The sequence below is a fragment of the Otolemur garnettii genome, unplaced genomic scaffold (assembly GCF_000181295.1).
Source record: "Otolemur garnettii isolate 467f Iridium unplaced genomic scaffold, OtoGar3 scaffold00018, whole genome shotgun sequence".
NCBI lineage: Eukaryota > Metazoa > Chordata > Mammalia > Primates > Galagidae > Otolemur > Otolemur garnettii.
In genome coordinates, this window is record NW_003852413.1 from 4919165 (window position 1) to 4926486 (window position 7322).

The window sequence follows — 7322 nt, forward strand, 5'->3', positions numbered from 1 at the left end:
ACCCTTTTCAATGTGATCATTTAACCTCTGTCTCCCTCCCAAGGCTGTGGCTCCCTGAAAACAAGAGCCATAACTATTGTGCTTATTTCTGTATCCCTAACTTTTAGCATGGTGTCTGGCCAAAGCACCAATAAACATTTACTGAACAAAACACGTAACACCAACACTGCTTATAAACTTTTAAAAGCGTCTGCTCTGTGATGTTAACTTTTCTTCTTTCAGCGTAGGTCCTGTTTGCAGTATCATACATGATCATCAAACTGCTGCTAGAATGCTCACACCTGTTACTGCAAATTCAAATCCCAGGAAAAACTTCCGGGAATTTTCTTTAGGTCAGAGTTGGGCTACCTGGTACAAAGTTGCACCCACAACTGGGCAGGTTCAACAACACAGGCGCCTTTCCCCAGACCATCTGCCTTAGCACACTTTGGTTCCACGCTTGACATACCTGGATTCCCCAAACTGAGGTCACTCACTCCAAATGCTCTCATCATATAATTCTCACATAGCTTCAGCCAAGGGTGGGGGCTGGATACTTATATCTGTGGAAACCCAAGGGGAAGGAATAAAAAGATAAGTCATTCGGGGCCTACCACCTTCTCCCTACTCCACCCCTGCAGAAACCCGAGCTCACGCAGCCTTCTGCGGCCTACAGCGCCTCCATACAACCTCGCACTACAATTTCGAAGGCCGCGTACGGACCGAGTTTCCTTTACGTTCTCCCGTCCAAGCCCCGGCTCCCACGCAAGGAAAGGGGTGCCCTGGAGTTGCTAGCCCGCGCAGGGACCCCGCGAGGAGGATTTCTAGTCTGGGGTAGGTACCTCCCGCTCCCACCACCGTCCCCAACTGAGCTCCGGTGTGGTCCTGCGGCTTGGCCCCCTCTGCAGGCTGCAGAAGCTGCGGACGCCCAGCGTACCTCAGTGGGCCCGCGGCCTGTGACCAGCAGGAGGCGTGAGCGGGCGGGTTTCCGCTCGGATCCGACACTGCGCGCGTCTCAACTCCCCGCCGACCTCCCGCAGGCAAGCACTTCCGCTCACGAGCTTCCGGCCGGAATTGCGGGCTTACCATAGAGACAGCGGCTAGAGGGCCGCCCTCGAGAGTTTTGAACTGTAGTCCTCCAAGGCGGCCTTAAAGGGGACGCAGGCGGAGATACGAATAACGGAGGCGACTACCTGGACTGAAAAGAGAGGACCCCAGAGCAAGGGAAGTCGAAGGGACAGCCCCCCCCATCTCTTGAAAGCCACTGGGTGCCTGGAGCCGTGGGCGCCTTGTTCCTTTGCTCCCGCCACCCGCCCAAGGGAGCAGGTGCAGTGACCGCCCCTGCTGAGCTCCCTTCCCAGGGGAGCCGCAGAGCTGAGAAGGGAGGAGAAAGCTTAGGGGAGCGGGCTGAGCCTACTTTGCGTGTTGGGACAGCCGCTGGCAAGCTTATTACGCCAGAAGACGAGAGGGAAGGCTGGGCGCGGTGGCTCCTGGCACTCTGGGAGGCCGAGGTGGGAGGATATCTTGAGCTCAGGAGTTCGAGGCTCGGTCTCTAATGAAAATGGAAAAACTAGCCGGGCGTTGTGGCGGGGGCCTGTAGTCCCCGCTCCTGGGGAGGTTGAAGCAGGAGAATCACTGGAGCCCAAGAGTTTGAGGTTACTGTGAGCTGTGATGTCACGGCTCACTACCCAGGGGGACTGAGACTGCCTCAAAAAAATAAAATAAATAAATAAATAAATATGAACATAGATTATTATACGACCCAACACTTCCAGTATAGGTGTATTCCCCAGAGAACTGAAAAGAGAGGCTCAGACGTTCATAGCAGCATTATTCACAATAGCTAGAAGGTGGAAACGATGTCCATGAGCGGATGAGGGGATAAACAATATGGGCTCTGTTCATACAACAGAACATTTCTCAGTCATAAAAATGAAGTTCTGATACTGACGCACGCTACAAACCTGGATGAAAACGTGCTGCTAAGTGAAATAAGACGGATACAAAAGGATACATCTTTTAGGATTCAGTTAGTATGAAATAGAATACGCACGTTCATAGAGACAAAATGGCTAGGAGGTTACCAGGGCTGGGGGAAGTGGAGTGTAAGGAGTTATTTCTCAGTGGTTATAGAGTTTCTGTTTGGGTTGACGGAAAAGTGGAAATTGTGGTGATGATTGCCCAACACCGTGAAGGTGCTGAATGCCAACAGCTATATGTTTAAAATATATTTTGTTATGCTCAGGAGTCTCTCAAAGACAAGTCGAATTAAAGAAAAGTCCTTTATTGAAGAGCCACAGCTGCCTCAGTGTCCCAACATGGGGTCTCTGAGTGCAGCCCCGGTTGACTGAGGCTCTGACTTTTATAAGGCAAAACTTTTTCAGGGGTAAACAGGCATAGTTACAGAGGTGGAAAACAGCAGTTAGGAGAAATCACGAGATTAAGGTGGCTTAGTCAATTTACAATGCTATGATCACGAGAGCACATAGTAATTCTTTTTACAAAACAAATACAATTTATAATGTCCTAAGGTAGTGTAGGGAGGGGGAACTCGCAGGTGGGGGTCGGAAACAGCATGATCACAAAAAGTGTTAGTCACCAAGGATATAATCAGGAGTGCAGTCAGGAACCTACATCACTAACAATCTAGTTAAATGCATTCACAGTTATACAACAGGAGGGCAAACAAGAGGAACCAGTTTCAAAGGTAATGAAATGTAACAGAAAAAGAGTAAAGTGGAGTCAAACTTGCTCTTTTAACATTCCCATACCATATACAGATGGCATGAAGACCACCTTAACAATTTTACCACAATAAATTTTTTCTAGTTAAAAATGGTAGAAATGGTAAACTTCAGGTAGTATGTATTTTAGTGTGCACACACAGAAAGGATGAGGAAGTGGATAGAAGACACTTTTAAGTGAAGAAAAGAGCAAAGTGTGAAACAATATTGTTTGGTATGCTAACATTTATTTTTTAAAATAATAAAAAATATTCACATGTTAAAAAAAAACAACAGATAAACTAAGCCATGTTCTGGTGTACAGGGAAGGTCCCAGAGGGTTCCGTGGAGCCCTCAGCCAACAGAGCAGAGGAGAAGTTGTGAGACACCCTCCATGACTCTTTCCTAGTCTAAAGACCAGGCTGGGATTCCAAAGAAAAAAAGCACTACATGCCCAGGTGGTAAGTCCAGAGCGTTTATTAGGGGACCCTTATGCACAGAGAGTTTCAGCATCCTCCAGCCAGTAATTGAGAAAAGAGGTGTTTCACCTAGGTGTGACACAGCAAGAGGCTGGGCTATGCTGTTTACTATATGAGGGTTGAAGGAATTTGGTTCAGATTGATCATTCAGTCACTAAATAGCTTCATCAACTCCTGGACATGATCTCTGATAATTACTACTTCATTACTCACATTATATGGTCACTATAGCTGGGGCTCTGACCACTTGGCCTCACTGAATCCTCATCCAACCCAGGAGGTGGGTGCTCTAATAGTTCCAATTTATGGAAGGGGACATGGGGACATGCAGGGGAAACATGCAGCTGGCTGGGCCACAGGGTGGTCAAGTGACTCTGTGTTTCCAGAAACACACAGAAAGAAAGTGTGGGGGGGGGACCCTACACTGCATGTTCCTGGGGGCGGGGGGTGGTGGCTGCTGGGAGGTGACTGTGTGTCTGCTACAAACGTCTGGCAGAGTTCTGGAAGACTCAGGGAGTGAAGGGCCAGGCATCAGCTGGGACTCCACAAGTGATGTCTACTGAGGGATATTTGTGTTCAAAGCATGCCCTCTGAATGCTGAGCTCATTCACACCTGTCACCGGAACTTTGCAGGCTTGGAGTGGTCAACTGATTTATGGAACACTTGACTCAGGTTTAACACACAGTCTCATCAGGCAGTGACACATCTTGCAGAAGTTGTGATTAAGAGCAGGAAATGGTCCCCAGAAAGCTCGGCACACTGCCTGGTAGTTAGCTGAGTAATTTCTGCTAATGCTAACAAGGACTCTTTACCCCTTTTAGTGGAGTGACTCCAGCAGGCCCAGGAAGCCTCCTCTGTGTGGCTCTGGGTGTCCTCACTCAGAGGCTGGGACTTTTGCAGAAGCTGGCAAGGGCTGCCTTTTGCATCACTGGAAGTGAGGTCCCTGCTGGGGTTGGGGAGTCTGAGGTTTGGCTGCCAGGGCATCACAGGTAATGTGACCCTGCAGAACATGCCCTGTTCTGGGAGGAGAGGGTCCCTCTCTGGCTTTGTAGAGCTGCCCCACCCAGCTGCTGCCTCCTCACATCCTGCATCATTTCTGACGCACTGTCTCATCCTCACAACAGTCACTTCAAGCAGGGGCTGTTCTTACCATCTCCAGTTTGCAGACAAGAAAACTTTAGCGCCTGTAGCTCAGTGGTTAGGGAGATGGCCACATACACTGGGGCTGGCAAGTTTGAACACGTCTGGAGCCTGCTAAACAGCAATGACAACTACAACAACAACAACAACAAATACCCAGGCATTGTGGCGGGTTCCTGTAGTCCCAGGTAAAAGAATTGCCTAAGCCCAAGAGTTTGAGGTTACTGTGAGCTGTGACGCCATGGCACTCTCCTGAGGGCAACATAGACTCTGTCTCAGAAAAGGAAAACAGGGGTGGTGCCTGTGGCTCAAAGGAGTAGGGCACCAGCCCCATATTCCAGAGGTGGTGGGTTTAAACCCAGCTCCAGCCAAAAACTGCAAAAACAAACAAAAAAAAAAAAAAGAAAGAAAGAAAGAAAGAAAAGAAAACAGGCCTAGAGGTGAGAGATACAGAGCTGGCAGGTGGTGGAACCAGGTTTTGAACCCAGCAAGGATGCTGTCAGCACATCAGGCAGGATTACAAGCGTGGGTGCCAGGTCTAGCAAAACAAAATAGGTTGCTCAATTATGAATAATTTCGGATAAGCAATGAATACTTTTTTAGGTATAAGTATATCCCAAAGTTTTCATGGGATGTACTCATACTAAAACATGTCTTCATCAGTTATCTGAGGAGTTCTGTATTTTGCCTGGCAACCCTAATGGGGCTGAGAGAGGAAGGAACCAGGGAACAGGAAAGGTAACTGACATGACAGGAATGTGCAGGCTGAGTGTGAGGCTGTTCTTAGAGTCCCTGTGGCTCAGGGACAGGCATATCAATCTGCAGGGTCAGCCACAAGCTGTGCCCAAGCAAAGTCAGCAGCCTGTGACTGGCAGCTTTTAACAGATTGCTCACCTGTGCAGAAGGCGGCTGCAGCTACTGCTGGGCGTCTAGGATGGCTTTGCATGGGGGTGGCCAACAGCATGCATGTAGGGTTAGCGTGTGCTACGCCAGCTGCTCCTCGCTGCCCCTTGGGGTCTGCAGCGGGGCGGATGCCAAGACCCACTGAGAGGCACCAGGGCCAGAAGCTGAGCCCCACTTTGCCCTGAGAGTTCTTGGGTGGTGCTGGGCCCAGGCAGGGGCTGGAATCTTGGAAGCACCTCTGGGCAGGAGCCCCTGTGGCTTGAGGGCCAAAGCCCAGGTACCGCCTTAACCCTCTAATAATTTATGTTGCTACAGTTCCTCACACAACCTGAGAGGTGGCGCTCATAGTTACATTTCACAGATGGGGACACGGAAGCTCAGAGGCGGCCAGCAACTTTGCTGGTATCAAGAAGCCAGTGAGTGGCAGAGCTGGGGTTGAAACCCCATGTGAGCACTTGCTTTCAGCCATCGCACCACAGACCCCTTACAGCAGAGCGCCCTCTAGTGGACACGCTTCAGGATGTACCCAGGCCGGTCATTGCCTCAAGCTGGTCTCAGTCTTCATTTCGTTTTAATTTATTTGTTTGTTTTATATAGATGGACTCTTGCTACAGTGCCCAAGCTGGATGCAGTGGCTGTTCACAGGCATGATCATGGTTCACTGCAGCCCCCAAATCCTGGCCTCAAGCAATCCTTCGGCCTCAGCCTCCCTACTGTGTTTCCCCGAAAATAAGACACTATCTTATATTTATTTTTTTTCTCAAGAAGACACACTAGGGCTTATTTTCAGGGGATGTTTTCCTCTCCGCACCAAAATGCATGGCGTGGCTATGCAGATATGCTGCATAGCCACTCCCATCACTAGGTCTTATTATCAGGGTAGGGCTTATATTTAACAAATGCATAGAAATCCTGCTAGGGCTTATTTTTTGGGTAGGTCTTATTTTGGGGGAAACACAGTAGTAGCTGGGACTACAGGCTTTGTGCTCAGGCAGTTTACATTTGCCCAACAAAGGCACAGTAACAAGGGGCTCCTTCGGCCCACTGACTGCTCATCTCGGGGACTCCTGACCTCCACTGGCAGAGGGTAGGGCTGTCTTCCAGTCCGCAGGGGAGGCTGCAGGGCTATGCCAGGACACCTACAGTGAAGTAGGGGGCCCTCTATCCAGTTGTCTTAGTGTGTTCTGTGCAGCTGTAACAGAATACCCAAGCCTGGGTATGGAAATTTATTTCTCACAGTTCCGGAGGTTGGGGAGGCCGAGATCCCAAGTCTCCATCGTCTGGTCAGGGCCTTCTTGCTGTGTCCTCAGAGACAGAAGGTGGGAGGGGGCAAACTGCTCCCCAGTCAACCTCTTTATAAAGATGTTAATCCATCCACAAGAGGCCTAGTGACCTGAACACCTCCTGTTAGGGATTAGGCTTCTGACGCTTGAGTTGTGAGGACCACATTCAGACTCTAGCACCAGGCAGTGCTGAACTGGCCTTGAAGCTCCCAGTACAAACCCCAGCTCTCCAGCCTGCTCGCTGTATTGTAACTAAGGCAAGTTTATTAATGCCGCTGCACTCTGTTTCCTTCTCTGTAAAACACAAATAGTGGTTTCTAATCTCACATAGCTCTGAGGATTCAGTGAGGACTAATGTAAAGCCCTCAGAGGCGTGAAAGAAATGGCAGCTTTCCCAGGGAGGCAGATGGCGCCTCTGGGGTGACTCGGTTAAATAGTTACTGCTCTCCATGTTTCAGCAAAACCCCAGCATCACAGGCTGCTGGGCCCCTATTGGGAGCCTGCATCCTGGCTCTGGACAGATCCATTTGTTTCCATCTAGGGCAGCCTTATCTAATAGAAATCAAACTTGGCCACTCACATTATTTTAATCCCAGCGCTTTGGGAGGTAGAGTTGGGAGGGTCACTTGAGGTCTAAACAGCATCATCACACCCTGTCTCTACAAAAATTAAAAATATAGGGGTGGTGTCTGTGGCTCAGTGAGTAGGGCGCCGGCCCCATATACTGAGGGTGGTGAGTTCAAAGCTGTCTCCAGCCAAACGGCAACAAAAAAATAGCTGGGCGTTGTGGCAGGCACCTGTAGTCCCAGCTACT

At 49.6% G+C, this 7322-nt stretch overlaps 1 non-coding gene across 1 annotated transcript; it reads right to left on the reverse strand.

The window, feature by feature from the left end:
- Positions 1 to 228: 228 nt before the first annotated feature.
- On the reverse strand, positions 229 to 412 carry LOC111724042. Its single transcript, XR_002772417.1, has one exon.
- Between the last annotated feature and the right edge of the window lie 6910 nt (positions 413 to 7322).